Below are 17,170 nucleotides of genomic sequence, written 5' to 3' on the forward strand. Positions count from 1 at the left end.
TTTTAGATGGGTAGTAATAATATTATAGCTTGTCTAAAGCAATATTAATTTGTTGTTATTAAACTACAGTGTTTTTAAGAAGAGTTCATTTTTTAAGCTTTAAAGGACATGGATGTATGTAACCTAAAAACTGAACGAAAGTTAAAAAAAAGTCCCCTCAGGCGTGGCATGCATAGATAAAAGACAAAAGAAATCATCCCCGAACAAAATTTCTGAAAGGGCAATTGAAATCATAAAAGGGCATATTAATAAATTCTCTAGGTACACAAGCCACTACACTAGAAATAAGACTCCGAATAGGAGGTACCTTGGAGGTACCTTTCTCAGGAGTGTCAATTTGGCAATAATGTACAAAATTTATTGTGATTTCTGTAGGAGAAAAAATATAAAAAACCTGTTAAGGAAAGCTTTAACAGAAATATTTTTAATATCCAGTTGAACCTTAGTGTCAAAAGGCATAGTGTCTAGTATAGACCCCTGTGACAAATTTCAGATAAAAATAAATCACGGTTTGTCAGAAGAAAAAGCTTTAGCTCAGAGAGAAAAAGACTTACACTTGCGTAAGGCGGAAGTCATAAGAACAGCAAAAGATGAGTGTCATGACCTAAAGGATGCTAGCAAAATTGGGATCATCTTCGACTGAAACGACCCATTTCTTTATGTGACACGAAGGTCAGGCGTCACGTGGATGTCAGAAAATATCATCTTGTCTCCTAAAATATATAGAAGCCTCCACCCATATGTGCTACTCTCCGAGTACTCTCCTGTACTCTGCAGTACTCTCCTGTACTGGAAGGTTACCCACTCCCTTCCAGTCAAAAACGTCGATGACCATCTGCATAACCTCTATGAGGAAATTCCCTATGTAGATGTGTTAGCTGATGGAGTACGAAAAGCTGCTTTAGACGCCAATCCTGGACCCTACGTGTCAAGTCAAAACCTATTACTTTCTGAATGCCATTTCCAATATATTGAGCACAACCAAGTCGTTTAAAATATCTGACGTCGTGTTCAGTACCCTGAGTGAAACAGGTGCTATATCGCAAACCGTGATTTCTAAGAGAACCTAGCTCAATAATCCCCAACTCAAAACTAATTAAGAGTTAAGAATGGAGACACTACTTGGTGCTGCATCGGTTTTGCATTTAGTGACAATTGTGGAGGCCAAAACAAGAGTCATCTGACAGTCAAATTTTGTCTCTACATTGTAAGAAATATCGTTAGATCATCGTTTGTTTATAAGTGGCCATTCTTATAAAAAGTGTAACCAAAACTTTGGTTTGATAGAGTTAAAAAAGAAAAGAACCAAAAAGGACCTGTATGTACATCAACATTGGATGAAGCTGGTCACTTTCTACAAATAGAAAGTTCTTTACAGTACAGATGAAAAATGACGATTTTTTAGACTTACAAATACTTCAAGAAGAGCGTAAACGGAATACGGAGTATGCAAGGGTTACATTTTTAGCACGACAAACCTTTCACCTAGTTTTACAAGAAAACAGCTGGAGGTAGCATAGAAGAGTTTGGTGAGCTATCTATGAGACCTACTCGAGCTGGCAAAAATTCTGTCCTGCCAGATCTCTTGCCAGTACCGATTGACATAAGGACTCTCATTAAGCAAGCTAAATATTCAAATCTTCAACAGTGACTCAACTAGGTACCCACAATTTACCATGAGTTCTTGACAAATCTGCGACATGATGGTCAACAAGCTGGAGAAATACCAAACTCAGAAGAAGCAGAACTCAAAAATGACGATTTGTATCATAAGTCAACTATGTATTAGTGTTATGATGAAGAATAGATTTGTATAAAAACTTTATGATTTATTTACATTTATGTTGCATTTCTTAGAAGTATAGGGGTAAAAGTGCAACCCAAAAGCAACCCAAAAATAGCTCCAAAATTAGTAAAGTCAATAAATCTATAAGTCTTTGTTATAAATAATAATAATAATAATGCCTACAGTTACTAAACCGGACAAGAAAAACTAGCATTAAATAATCATGGCAATTACAGTGAAGGCTCAACTTTGAACGGCCTTTACTCAAAATTTACTTTTTGTCACTTATACCACTTTACTTCTAGGGTCCTCAATTGAACTTCGGTGAGGATTACAGATTTGTTACTATGTACATATTTTTTCTGATATAGAAAATTGTATAATGATAATGTTCTGAAAGTTTATTGATTAAATCGTATAAAATAACAAAATCTTTATCTTCGGGATCTTTCTTCGTCCAACGGCAACTCAGCTTGTTTCTTACCACGCGTTCTACGTATTCTGAACGGCAAACGGGCCCAACCAGATGCACGTTTATTTGATCGCCAGCCGTCGTTCGGTTCGTGCTCTCTTCAGAGGGAGATAAAACACGTACAATCTCGTCATCTTCTCACCTGTTTCGAAAACCGCGCACAGATCGGCGAGATGTAGCCCTTTTCGACTTCCGCAAAACTATTCACGCTATTTCCGGTGGAAATTCAAAGTCTAGCACGTAATCGCGCCGTTGTTTTTTGAGAAAACGGCCACAGGAGAGACTTTGCGCTATAATTAGATGTGTTGTTGCAATGTTGCTGGACAATTTTAATTTCAAATGTGTATTGTGGAAATGTGATTTCAGTGTACCATGAATTTTGTTGAAGAGACCGGAAATATGGTATGCTGCTGCCGGAAAAATCAGTTTTAAAAGGTTAGCACACAAAAGAATTCTATTTTGCATGTAATATATTTACGTTATTTTTATTAAAAACGGTTTTTTCATTAATTTAGCCATTAAATGATTCTTTTAATATTAAAAATTGGTTACGGAAAAGGTTTATTTTATTTATATCATATTTGAAATATATTAAATAAGTATTAAATAAATATTTATATATTTAACTCCTATAATATTTAGATAAAACTTTACGAATCAATATTAAGTAAATCAAAATTAATTTCTAAACATTTATCAAACTTTATCAAGAGAAGATTCGAAATTCAAAATTATTTTTACGAATTTGAGAAAAATACTAAATATTTTTATTACATAGATTTGTCGAAAATCGTGTATTCTGTTGGACTTGGAAAGCCGAGAAAATACCAAATTTTAACGATTATAATGCCGGAAGTTAAAGAAACAAAAAAAAATTGAAAATGGAATAAAAAATAATTGAATATTAAAATTTGACAATAGAAACAACTAATAAAATAGTAAATTATCATAATAATATTATACCTATGTAATAATACAATTATTGTTATTATCTTTAGTTTAACAACGTAGCTTTAGCATCGTTGTTAATGTTTTTCTTAAATTAAACTGGTATTTTAACATTGGATTGTGTAAAAGTCGGCATAAACGAGGGGAAAAACGCAAAACTTCAAATTCTTCTACCTTAAATTTAATTTAATTGGTATATTAAACTCATATTGTAACTTGTATTTACTTGTTTTTACAGGAAAAAAGACAAAAAAAAGTTTTAATTCTGCTGCATCAAATTTAGAAAAACGTGTAGGAGCGCTTGCAATATTTCAGGAAAAGTCACAAAGTGTGGCAAAGCTAGAGCTTTTAGAAATTAACAGTCATTTTTTTTTTATTTGTAATAGTTATCACTGTTATACCATTCTCATTCTTTTATATAAGTTTTAGCTTAGCTATATAATATACTTCCCCTAGTCTGTGACATAAAATTTCATCTGGGATGGTCGTTCTGTTGGGTTTGTGCTAAATCTTTCTATCCATATCTGGCACCACAAATCACCGTCGTAAGATTATCTTCTTCTTCTTCGTTTTATGTAGACATGACTTTGTTTTTTTTTTTTTTTTTCAATGTACCTCCCTCCAGTAAGTCGTCGTTCCATCGTTTTCGTGGTCTTCCTACCGATTGTCTTCCCATTTGGGGAACCGTCTCTTGCCATCTTTACTACTCTATTTGTTGTCATTTGGCTTATATGATCGTTCCCTTCTATTCTTCCATTTCTTACCCAGTTCTTGATGTTCTCCAGCTTCCATCTACGTTCTATATCTGTACTTCTAGCTCTGTCCCATAGTGTCTTACCGTCAAGTGCCATTATCATTTTCAAGAGTTTTCATCTCTGCTATTTCTAACATACTTTTTGTCCTCTCTGTGGCAGGTAGTGTTTCTGCCCCGTGTGTCATTATTGGTCTAATGACTGTTTTGTAAATTCTTCCTTTCATTTCTTTCCCGATTTTTTATTTGATGCCTAAACTCTATCACTGGTTCTATTATCAGACCTTCCAGCTCCAATTTACATCTTAGTAAATTTGCTGTTACAACCATGCATTTTGTTTATTTAGTTCTTACTTTTTTTATTATTTCATCCATATCAGGTTAAACAATAGAGGACTCAGGGAATCTCCCTATCTTATCCCATTGCCAGCTTTAATAGGGTCGGTTAGTTTTCTACTTTTACTTTTATTGTGTTGTTTTAATAGATATTTTCGATCGTTTTGATTATTCCTAGAAGTATCTCTCTTGCGTACAATAAGTGGATAACGTCTATTAATTTGACCCGGCCAAATGCCTTCTTAAGGTCCACGAAATATAGAAATGCCGGTTTGTTATATTCTAATGATTTCTCTTGCACTTGCACTATCATCACAGCTATCCGTACCTTATTGGCGGTTGCTCTGAAAAGATCTTCTGAGCTGCAACTTTAGCCAAGTTCTTAGCCAAGAAATTCTTTGTCTTCCTATGGATCTATTACACTTGATTTTACCTTGTATTAGGAGCCTTATTTTTTTTTATTTCGCATCTCTGGTAATGTGGCTTAAAGATTCCAGCTTTCTTGTTTTGATGTGCTTTATGGCCTCGAAATCCTTTTGTAGCATGATCAACCACATTTCAAATGATTCCAACTTCTTTATATTATCCACTTTTAGTGTCCAGCTTTCCATTCCATATAACAAAGTCGAGAACACGTAGCATCTTAAGGCTCTTATCCTCAGCTACAGAGGAAGGTCTCGATTAACAAACATTGTTTTCATTTTCATAAATGCTTGTCTTGCAATTTCAATGCGTGTCCTTATTTCTCTACCTTAGTCATTGTTTTCGTTTACCCAGGTTCACAGTATTACCGCAAAAATATGTTTTTAAAGTAAGGTTAAAAAGAAATTATAGATCTGTATGAATCACTTCAAAAATTATTTATCAAATGAAATAAAACATCATGTAACTTGAGTACTAGGACCAGAAACATACCTAAAAACCGCTTTACAGCTGGCAAGAAAACTTGCTGCAATTTCTTGCATGACTAACTTTCATGCAAGTGTATTGCAAGATCTTTATGTGCAATTTTACAGCTTGCAATGCAATTAATGTTGAAATTTTTACCCTTATCCTAACTTATAACTTTTGTTTTTTTTTAATTACTTTTTGCTGTTTATTTAACACTATTTAGTAAATTTCGAAATGCCAAGACTGTTAAAAGTAGCCAAATATAAAAGGCAGTAGGAGCAACCTTAAGTATTATTATTGTTGCAGTCAGTCTTTTAGTTATTAATTTAGAACGTCGAGAACGGTGATGATGGATAAGACCATTGATATTGTGGAAAAATCAAACTTCCTACAAATTCCCCTAGACTTACATGAAAACTAACAGAGAAAATGGCACCAAACCGATTATCGCGCAATTGCAAGAAGTTGCAGGAAATAATCAGCTGACGACATACTGCGCATGCCTTTAGGCAACTTTCTTGCGTCTTGCAGGTATAATTGCAAGCTATAAAACAGACTTAACCCACAAATTAAGAAAAAACAGACATGAATTGAGACATTCGCTACCGAGAACTAATTAAAAATCACGAACAGGTTCCTTAAATATAAAGATATTCATTAATACATATAGACTGCTCGAAGATCTTTTTCTTCTTAGAGTACCGTGTCTTTATGGTGATTGGCAATCATAATGGCTGTTTTTATTTTTGAGCTTGCTGCTCTCGATATGCATTGATACCAATCACATAGATTCTTCAACCAAGAATTCTGCCTTCGACCAATAGATCTTCTTCCTTGGATCTTTTCCTGTATTATGAGTTTCAAAATTTCATACTTGGATTTCCTCATTGTTTAGCCTATTATTCCAGTTTTCTAGTTTGTACAGTAGTGATTAGTTCTATTTCTTCTCGCATAATGGCGATAAAACGCATCCCTGGCTAACTCTTCTATAGATCTTCATTTCTTCTGAGTATAATGTTTGAATTATCTTTATGATTTTACTGTCAATGTGCTTATTCATAAGTATTGATATTAGTTTTTTTATTTCGTACACTATAGAAAGCTTTTTCGTAGTCAACAAAGCGCGAGTGTAGGTCAATGTTTACATCCCGACACCGCTGAATCAGTATGTTCTATAACACTGCTCTATTTTCTTATTTAACTCATTCTGAACGAAAATCGTAAGACTCACTTCACTATACTAGTCACCGTAGATAAGAAAGTCAGCGAACACGTTAAAATAAATTCATAAGTATTTCCAGACATTTATTTACATTTTGATGACAAGTCAAATACCTACGATAACAATATTGAATATAATTCTTTTTGTTCGGTAGCGACTCCAGTGTAGTTATTGATTTATAATTTTTATTAATAATAGAAAGCTTCTCCGTCATAAAATATTCAGGTTATATAAACGAACTAGAAAAAGGTCTACAATATACGAGCGAAACCAGGATAAAATAGTCTGTTCGTACGAATAAAAGACGTATTGGTCGATTTCTTTTATAAAAAAATCTTTAAATCGAACCCAATGAAGGACATTGTACTGGAAAAAAATATAAATAGATGGAATAATAGTATGAGGTGATAGTTATAGCAACTTTCATTCAACATGATAATTGACGGAATTCTGACTGTAGAGGAGTAATATTCCTTATGTATGCAAGCATCGCTTAAGCTCTTCCGTGCAAATCGAAATTATCCCAGAATGTGATATTTATTCATCCAGGAATATGTTATGTTACTTATATTTACCTATATACGAGGATCAGGCCATGACGGCATTGAATGCCGAATGAAATAAGGCGACAGTAAGTTGCTGTTCCACTAAATTTCAAAATGTTTTTCTTTTCGTGTTCTTTCATTTTTCATGTGTTTTTTTGCATTTGTGATTTCAACGTCATTTATTGTTCCTCTATATACAACTTCTTTAAATGATGAATCCATGCATTCTTTTCCATGTGTTTCGAGCCTATTAATGTCAAGTGCATCTATATCATTTCTTATTCTCTTGTAATCTTCGTACGCTTATTGTGTCTTAGGTTATGTTAGTTTTCCTTAATAGAAAGGAAGAACCAGAGACCACAAAGTTCCTTTAATCCATTAGAAAGCTAGTATAAAAGATGAAAGAACTGAGAAGAAACATAGTCAAGATCCACACTCCTGGGGATAGAAACAAGAAGAATACTAGAATGGTCTTCAAGAGGAAAGGATGTGACCATCACGCCAGTAGGAAAAAGAATAAGGAGAGGATGGTTCACCATCAAACCCACAACATCAAAGAACAAAAGAGCGTGGTCATAATAAATAAAACTAAAAAAGTCGTGCACAGACCTAATGAAGGAAATTAGAGAAAATCTGGCAGGAAGAAAAGATGTGGACATCAACAGAATAAGACAGGCAGGAAACCAAGTCATATCGCTGGAATTGGGAGGAGGAAGAGAAATGGCCGAGAAACTAAAGAAAATACCTTCGGGGAAAGAATGCGTGTCCAGAGTTATGGCAAAAGGGAGCACTGTCAAAAAGAGGATCTTAGTGCAGGAAATTCCACCTGATACTAAGGCAGGTAATCAAGAAATCAGTAGAGGAAGCTGCAAGCAAAGAGCATGTCTATGACGTAGTCAAAGTTTGAACAGAAGGATGAGGCGACGCGAAAGGTACGGAGAGCGCCATAATAGTTGTCGACGAAAACGCTGTTGAAAATTTCCTTAATATGAAAATGATACGAATGGACTTTACATATTGTAGGATGGCGGAATCAAGGGCAGAGATACCCAGATGTAGGAGATGCCTTGCCTTCGGACACAGACAATGGAACTGCAAAAGCCAAAACAGAGGAGTGTGCTGCTTCCGATGTGGCAACGAGGGTCATTTGACTGCTAAATGCAAAAAAGACACGATATGTCTCAATTGTTATGTATCTGGCTACGTAGCAAACTCGAGGAAGTGTCCTAGGTTCAAGTTCAAGCGTCTGGTTAAGGATAGGCACACTAGACACTAGTATATAAAGACCAAGAAATAGTTGAGTCCAAAGGCCGACGTAAAGAGATGGCAAACACGGGAAAGACAAGTCAGGAGTTAAGGACACTCCAAACAAATGTAAGAACTACTAGATTGTCCCATGATCGGACCTAAAGTGTATTCGTTTACCAAATTCCCATCAGTAAACATGAGCACGTGTTGATATTCGCCGTCTCATTCGTCAAGAGGCGATAAAATATAATTTATTACCGTAAGCGAGACAGATTCTCATGTTACAGATCCCAATTCGCCATCATTTTAAATTCTAATTGTATCGTGTTGATTTTTAAGTTAATATATTGTGTTATATTTATGTTATAGTTATTGTTAAGTTATTTACTGGTCATGTTATTTTTTAGAGTTTATTTTAATTGTGATATAATGATTAAATTTCAAGAAATTTTTACACTAACAGTTTCAAAAGTAAATATTTTTAAAAATCGTATGATACATAGGTCGTACATCAGTACGACCCTGTTTGGCTTACACGTGGTTCTATTGACGATTGGGCATTTGTAGAATGAATAGGGTTTAGGCTGTTACCGGAGTTGGTGTGCTGCTATCTCCCTCCTAATATAAAGGTGGGTGCGTATGAGTGAAAGATGGATAAGATCATGGAGAAGATGACGAGTATGAGAGGAGAATGCGTGGTGCTTGGAGATTTCAACGCAAAAGTGGCAAGTGGAGGTCTTTATCACCGATACTCGTGGTAGAATATTATCTGATTACTGAAACTAACAGTTTTAAAACAAAGATCCAAATTATCAACTTTTTTCAATTATGTTATATTTATCTATCAAGAATACTTATAATTTATTATTGATATAAAGTATGCTCGTTAATATAGTAATCTAGTACTGAAAACCAAAAAAAGAAACTAAACATACGTTGCTCTCAATTCAGATTAATTTCTTAATCTTCATCTTCATTATGCGACCAACTATTAAAACACTGTATTCGCTCTGCCCACAATCGAATCAAGCAATGTTTACAGAATGAACACCTTTATGAATAAATAGCGAGTTTCACAATATTTGAGAATTAAAAACCCAATTAAATATTCGTGTAGTCGGAGACAGTGACTGAAAGCGAGTTCTTACGGTCCGTTTCGATAGTGGCATTTTACCAGCATCAAAACGTGGGCCTTTGCGTGGGATGCGTGTTGGGACACTCCTAGTTCAAATATGTCGGTATTATTATGCGTTTTAAGCCGATATATATGTATTAAATGAAAAGATCGTCTCATTATTGTCAGATAGGCGGATAAAACATTGGTATTTTTGTTTTGAATTTTTGGGATCTTCTGCTTGAATTACTACTTACTCTTAGGCTAGTGTATAAAAGTCTGCTTTAGCGGACAAAAATATTATATTTAATGCATATGGTACTTGAATGTAGGAAATAGTAGATTTATGTAACGAAACTTAATTTTCTAAAGACAATCTTTACAAAAACTGTGATAGACCTGATAGACCTGTAAAAAAAAAAGGAAAAAGGTGAAAAAATCTTTTACGGGTTTTTGAAGGTTCTACAAGGTTGAGAGATAACTGATTACAAATCCTTGAACACGTTTAGCTCATTTTGCTGTGTTATTATTTTTTTTTTAATTTGTGCTTTAAATGATGTTAACTTTGTTAATTAATACATACAGTGTGTTCCAACAAAAATTTGAGCACCCCTCCAGAAACTCAGAAACCAAGAGTTTCTTCAAAATTTAAAAAAGCACGTCAATTTGTATTGGGGTCGAATTTTTATGCAAAATTCATGCCCTCAAATGTAACCCTCTACTGCCCCGCATCAATCCCCAGTTTGCTTTGTTAACCCTTTCGAGACGGTTTTTTTTAACGAGTTTTAAAAACATATTTTTGTGGTTTTTTATTTTTATATACACAAATATACCCTTTTTTAACAAAAAATGTTAATGAAAACGTTAGGGTGTTCGTGGGGGTACAAAACAATTACTCAAAAATACAAAATATTATTTACGGTGATATACTGCGAAACAGTTTTTACATAAAGGAATGTCACACTCTTCGCAAAGGGTTTTTGTACGTGTTTGAGTTTTATTATCAGTGCACATTTTACATCGTCTTCTTGTGCTTCCTTCAATTGGAAGATGTAATAATACACTCTCGAAACGTTTTCTTTTCATAGATATTCTTCCCTTCTTAGATAAACGTCGTATAGCAGCTATTTTTTGTCCTTCAGCTATCATTTCTTCTGCCAGAGGTACCAAAAATTGAATCAGAGGAATTTTTTTCTTATTTTTTTCATTATAAATAATCCATGAGTTTACAACTGACATCATAAGTAAGCGATGGAATACTTTTTTCCACCATTTGTTTGATTTACGATCTAAATCGTACAATCCTACCATTTGGTCTGCTAGATCAACCCCACCCATAATTTTCCTGTAGCACGCTATCATTTCTGGACAGGACACATTTACTTTCGAACCATCTCTCATGGTTTTATTGATAGATGAAACACTGTCATTATGGCAATTACTCAGCATCAAGACTTCCTTGGTGTCCTGCCATTTCACAAACATTAGTCCGTTTTCACTGCACTGAAATACGCATTCACCTCTTTGCAATTTATCTTTTATTTTTGGCAAGTTTTTTCTATTTTGGTTACAGGTCCCTATTGCTGCGTACTCTATATTTTCCAACAGACAAACCGAAGTAAAAAAACGATCAAAGCAAAAGGTTATATCTCTTTCTTTTGCTGTGGAAACAAGTTTGTTCACTACACGTTCCCCAAGAATTCCTTCTACATATTCAGTTTCGCGACCTGTGTAGATGTTGAAGTCGTAGGTATATCCAGTAAACGAGTCTGACCTAAGCCACATTTTGATTCCCCTTTTTACTGGTTTTAGCGGCATATACTGTTTGAGTGACGATCGACCTTTGAATTTCGTCATGGACTCGTCGATACTTTGAAAACTGCTGTCTTGTCGATATTTTTGAAAGGTACCTTTCAAGCATTGTACAACGTCATCAATGTAATACGTTTTTGAGGCTTCTGTTGGTTTCTTTGGTGATGCAAAATACATTTTTGACGATATAACTTTGAATCTGTCACGGGATATTGCATTTTGAATTGAAACGTTTCCCAGTGAAGGATGAGTTGACCAATAATTACTGATTTCTGGTACACGGTTGTAGCACATAACTAGCATACAACCAAGAACTATTTGAATTTCTCCTAAGTCAGTTTCTTTCAGACGAGCGTTTCTTCTTGACTGCTTACATATTTCAATCCTTTCATTAGTGCATTGAGCAATATACATATACAAAGAACGTGGAAACAACTTTTTGAAATATTGGTATGGCGTCAAGTTAGATTGTATGCCAGCATCCAATGTACAACTACGTTGACTTGAAATTTGTTTTTTCGGAGCAAAACCTTCATTTGGTGTTGACCACAACACAAAAGAACTACTAGGTGTGGCAGTTTCTTGTAAAGTTTCCTGTGTATCACGAACTTCTAACTCTGATTCTGATTCTTCATCAGAAGTTTCGTGAAAATTATCTTTGCAGTCCTCGTCTGATTCCGATTCATCATCAGAAGGCTTATACATGTCATCACTACTTCCAGACTCGGAAAATGATAATTCTGCATAATATTGAAGTTCTTTCTGTGTAAGTGGCCTTTTCTTATCCATATCTAAAAATGACATGACATACCGTACTATAAGACTATTGGTACTTATTAGTACCATAGATTTTAAAAACAGTCAAATGTTTATTTTACTATAAATAAATAACAATCTAAATATACTTACTATAAAAAGACACAAAAACAAACAGTCTGTAAAATGATATAATACAATTTAACTATAATTTGTATCAAAAAACAATCTATTTATGCTGACTGTAGCAACCAACACATCTAAAACTCGCAAATTCTAGGTTAACTAAAATATTTTACGCGGCTACACGTGAACGTGACTCAAACGATGCAATGGAGAACTGACTGGTACATTTTTAAATAATATTTAACGGCAAAATATCACTTTAGGCTTGTATGCAAACATAGTGGTACACATATGTACCTGGAGTCTCGAAAGGGTTAACTAATTTATTGGTTGAATGTACCAAATTAAACGTTCTTTTGACCTCCTATACAATAATTCAATCAACCTGCAAATCGATATCAACACGCCACTGTGTTGAAGATATTTTTTTTTGTAAAATATTAGTTTTTCATGATTTTTTTTTAAAGATAATGAATCCTAATGATCTTCTTTAGTGTTTACCAGGTTACCTTTGACTTGAGATTTGTCAACGACTGATTAAATTGAGATATTATTGTAAAGGCTTACAAAAATGGAATATTATAGTGAAGAAAGAATATAATTAGTTAAGCTATACTATGAAAATATTCAGTGTTACGTATAAAAACGTTACCTAATAGGTTAAACATTTAACTGATAAGTTTGAAGCTAGAGGAGACGTTAACAACACAAAGCACGAAGTAGACCGTCGAGTGCGAAATGATGCAAGTGAAGTGGCGGTATTGGATCATTTACAAATGGAGAATCGACAGTCTATCAGACAACTACCTTGTGCATCTATTGTATCAGCATCTAGCGTTTATCGAATTATACAATCCAATAAATTTCGACCTTATAAAATACGATTACTTCAATAATTAAACTAAAATGATCCTGATCGTCGGCTTCAATTTTGTGAAGAATTTAGTGAAATCATAAATAACAACTAATCTATTGTACAATACGTGTTTTTCCGACGAGTCTACTTTTATGTTAAATGATGAAGTAAATAGACATAATTGTCGTTATTAGATAAACAAACACCTCAAAAATTAAATGTATGGTTTGGCAATTTAGGAAACAACGTTATTGGACCAATATTTCTTGAGGAAAATCTCAACGGTACAACTTATTTAAATTTGTTAGATGTTATTGATCCGTTGATCACTGACACAATGGAGTCTGAAAATAATCTTTTAGAGGATGAACTGACTTTGCTACAAAACGGAGCACCCCCACATTATGATATACTCGTAAGACAATTTTTGAATCAATGCTTGCCAGGGCGTTAGATTGGCAAAAGGGGTCTAATACAGTGGCTGCCCTGATCACCGGATCTTTCGGCTTTGGATTTTTTTTTTGTGGGGATACCTAAATTAGTTAAATCCAAAATCATCTTCAGTTATTCCGAAAATTAAAAAAAAAAATAGAGTATCGTGTAGAAAAAAAGAATACCTTTCAAATGAAGTGCCAGTCAACTATACTTGCTATTTAAAAAAAACTGGTGAAACTTTAGATTATTAAAGCTTTCAAAAAATTAACAAAAAAACAAATTTAACCTTAGTCTTAAAACTTAATTAAGAATAAACTATAACAAACTGTGATTTACTTTTCCTTGTTAAAATCTGAAATCAATGCTGCCATATATTGTTGGTCTTCAGGGGACATATACTTAGGGAAAGGAAAACTCAATATAATGACGGTATTAGATTTTTAGTTCGAATTCACTACGAATTTTGACCGACTGACGAATTTGAATTTTTGACATGATGAATGGCATGTGGAATGCATATTTCAGATTCACTTGCCGACTAATTCATCAATATGGTTTGCAAGGTTTAGAAAGCACATTGGTAAAAATTTGAATGCAGTTTCGACATGTAGGAAATCTTATGATTTCTCTTCTTGAAAACTGAATACTTTTCAATTTTCTTATTTGTGAATGATTTATTTTGTTCTTTATTACAAGGACATATTGTAGGTATCTCTTCCAAGTTTCGCCCTCTTTTCTTCGTAATTATGGCTTTGGCAAACTCGGAATTGTGTGCATTGATTTTATATTCCACCAGTAGCGGTTCAGCCTGGGTGAATCTTTGCCCACAAACTTTCTAATATGGAACTGTACTGTAGTGTAACAGTTCTGTGATTTTTTAAAAATCCTTGATATATTTTGACTGCATATCTATAAAAAAAATCGATGTCTCCTATCTACGTTTTTCGACAACCTCAAGAAAGAAATAGGCCACCACACGTCTTGTACACGCAAACAATTTTCAATTCGAGAATTAAGGTTGTCGATTTCCTGGATACAAGAGTGTCTCTGTAGATAGTCAGCGATTGCAAAATTAAGAGTAGAGTCTAAGTAGCCCTTCTTTGAGTTTGCTTTCCAATAATGCTACTCCACTTGAGCAAAGGATTGAATGTTATGTCTAATATTATCTTTAGAATATTTTTTATACTTTGTCCTTAGAATACTTTCCCCGTAAGGACTTGGTCGGAATTCCAGTATCATCTTTCTTTACTGGTTTTATAGTACTTGTTTAGTATTGTCATAAAAAACTTTTTACATACTCTTATTTTTTAGCTGTTTTTCTCAAAAATATATTTAAAGTAAAAAGATCTTTTGTAATTCAGCTCAGCAGATTTTCTACGTTTCACTAAAATGCGTTTTTTGTTGTTTAATAGGTAACAGTACTTTCCATTTTGACCCAGAGAATAGTAAGAGTTCTTTATATATTATACTTTATATACTTTTCTTCATTAGTTTGCTTGGCGGGAACAAGACATTTTCTGGTAATTACATAATACCAGAAAATCCAAGCCCAGGAATTGTTCAGTTTCCCCTTTCGACCGTTCATAAGAAAATTAAAAATTGTTAAACTTGTGTTGCCAAAAATCAAAAACGAAATTTCACGCCATAGGTTTTAAAGTCTGGGCTTTAGGAAAGGAAATACCATAGTGACCGTAGAGGTAATGAAAAAGTAATACATTTTATTGATTTGCGATTCTATTAATTACTAATATACATATAATATACATATGATATACATTCTATTGATTGCTACGATTCTATTGAGAATCGTAAAAAATGGCAAAACTTTGGCAACCTTTATCTATTTAACAGTTTTGTAGAAACTGACAGTAATCGGGACAAAATACAAAAATTGCATAAGAAATCTGCACTTTTAACCTTTGCAACGCTTTCTGATTTTTGTCGATAGAACATTCTGATCAAAAGATATGGAATTTTTGTGATTGTTTTATTGCATTGTATGGGTACTGTAATATTTTTATGTGTACACATGATATGTCTTATATATTCAATAAAGAATCTGAATGGATATAACTTATATTAGATCATATCCACAGTATTGCAATATTCAATGGCAAAAGAATAGCCTCTAGCGCCATAAATAGGTTAACGTAGAATATACTCTGACACTGACATTATTTATCTTTACTGTATTTCGGTACATGTCGATATATTTATTTTACACATGTTGCAGTAGCTATTGTGAGCGCAGCAGAGTGGAAAGTGGTGCTATTATTCATTTTGTCATATCTAGAAAAGTCATAATAATTGATATATAACCATCGCCTACGCAAATTCAATGTAGCGCAGGTGACCAAATCATATCAAATCGGTAAACCGTTCAGATTAAAACTAATTAGGATTATAGATAGTGTCTAATTTAATGCATATTACCGAGTATATTATACTAAAACAACATCGGTGCTAGCGAGAGAGAAATCGATTGTTGAACTAGGCCGGTACATTAGCGTCATTATTTTAAAATAAATGTGTCCAAAGAATCAGAAAGAACAGATTATATATAGGTACCTTTTTCTCAATATAACAAAGATCGTTTTCTGCTCTACATTTCCTAAAATCTAAATTTTCGCCACTTTCTTAAAACTAACAATTTAAGAAAAATTAGTTGCACGTATTTCATATCACGTATTTGATACCTCAGATTAAAATTACAATCAAAACTGCCATTACTTTGGTTTTCGGCCAAATAAGGGCTGCCGTAAACGCTTAAAATTACGGTTTTGTGATCTATTTTAATAATTCGTTAAGTTCTAATATTACATAATAATCAAACAGATAAGAGAAATCATTAACTAGCACGTATGTTGGCTTAGTTATGAAGCAAAAATCTTCATTTTTAGGTGGTCAAAAAAATAATTTAAGGCCAGGGCCAAGAAATCCAATACCTATATCTATAACTTCACCTAAATTTGTATGCAATTTGAGATTTTCAGAAAAAAGTACTATTAGTATAGATTTTAATTTACCAATGCTCGTTTAAAAGGTATATACAAACCCTTTTATGTTCCGGTTTCTACATTTTTTTTCTCGTTTAGTTAAATTTTGACAATTAATTGAAAATCATAAAATTTTTTGTAAGTTTTCTTTTCGTATTTCTTGACCTTTAAACTAAAACTTATCTTTTGCGGTTTTGCAAACTTATTTCATCAAAAAGTTGACATTATAACAAGAAAAATGATACCGTGTGAGCTAAAATCGGTCCAATGAGCTCGGAGATATAGCTCTTCAAATATACTGTAAGAAGGGCTATTTTTTACATAACTTATCCTTTTTCCGGTTACTAATAGGCAACAGTTGATCGCAAGCACTTGATTTTAAGTCATCTAACTTTGTTTCCATTCTGATATTTTAGATAAATATATCAGAAAAATGCAGATGTTTGACATTTGAGGGATTAGCGGAGTTTCTATTTATTTTTGATCTGGCTCTTTTCATTATGTTCATTCACTCCATAACAGAATTAACAGACGCATGCCTTTTGTCCCTTTCAATGGCACTATGCATACTTTCAACTTCCATGAAAGAATGTACGGATTCTAAGTATTTCTGCTCTATGATTTTAATATGAGTAGTTTAAGTTACATAGAGCAGAAGAGCAGAGATGTGCTGATTGCGATTTTGATCCCCACAAGTATTTGGAAACAATGAAAGCTTTTTAATATTCTGTAGAAGTCCATTAATACACTGCCTTAAAGCTGTACCAATTTCATTGCTGCTCTTCTATCATTCACCTTAGACCACAGCATGCAACATGCTTCGTTTGGAAACCGTAACTTATAAACAGTGAAATTGTAAAAGCAGAGTTTACGACA

General features: G+C 33.6%; 1 protein-coding gene across 1 annotated transcript in view; it reads left to right on the plus strand.

The window, feature by feature from the left end:
• Nucleotides 1–2,313: 2,313 nt before the first annotated feature.
• Nucleotides 2,314–17,170, plus strand: part of LOC140444132 (uncharacterized) — a 111,805-nt gene continuing 96,948 nt past the window's right edge. Inside the window, exon 1 of the mRNA XM_072535804.1 lies at nt 2,314–2,693. The gene's annotated coding sequence lies outside the window, so the exon portion shown is untranslated. The remainder of the gene's footprint in view (nt 2,694–17,170) is intronic.

The sequence above is a fragment of the Diabrotica undecimpunctata genome, chromosome 6 (genome assembly GCF_040954645.1).
Source record: "Diabrotica undecimpunctata isolate CICGRU chromosome 6, icDiaUnde3, whole genome shotgun sequence".
Taxonomy (NCBI): domain Eukaryota; kingdom Metazoa; phylum Arthropoda; class Insecta; order Coleoptera; family Chrysomelidae; genus Diabrotica; species Diabrotica undecimpunctata.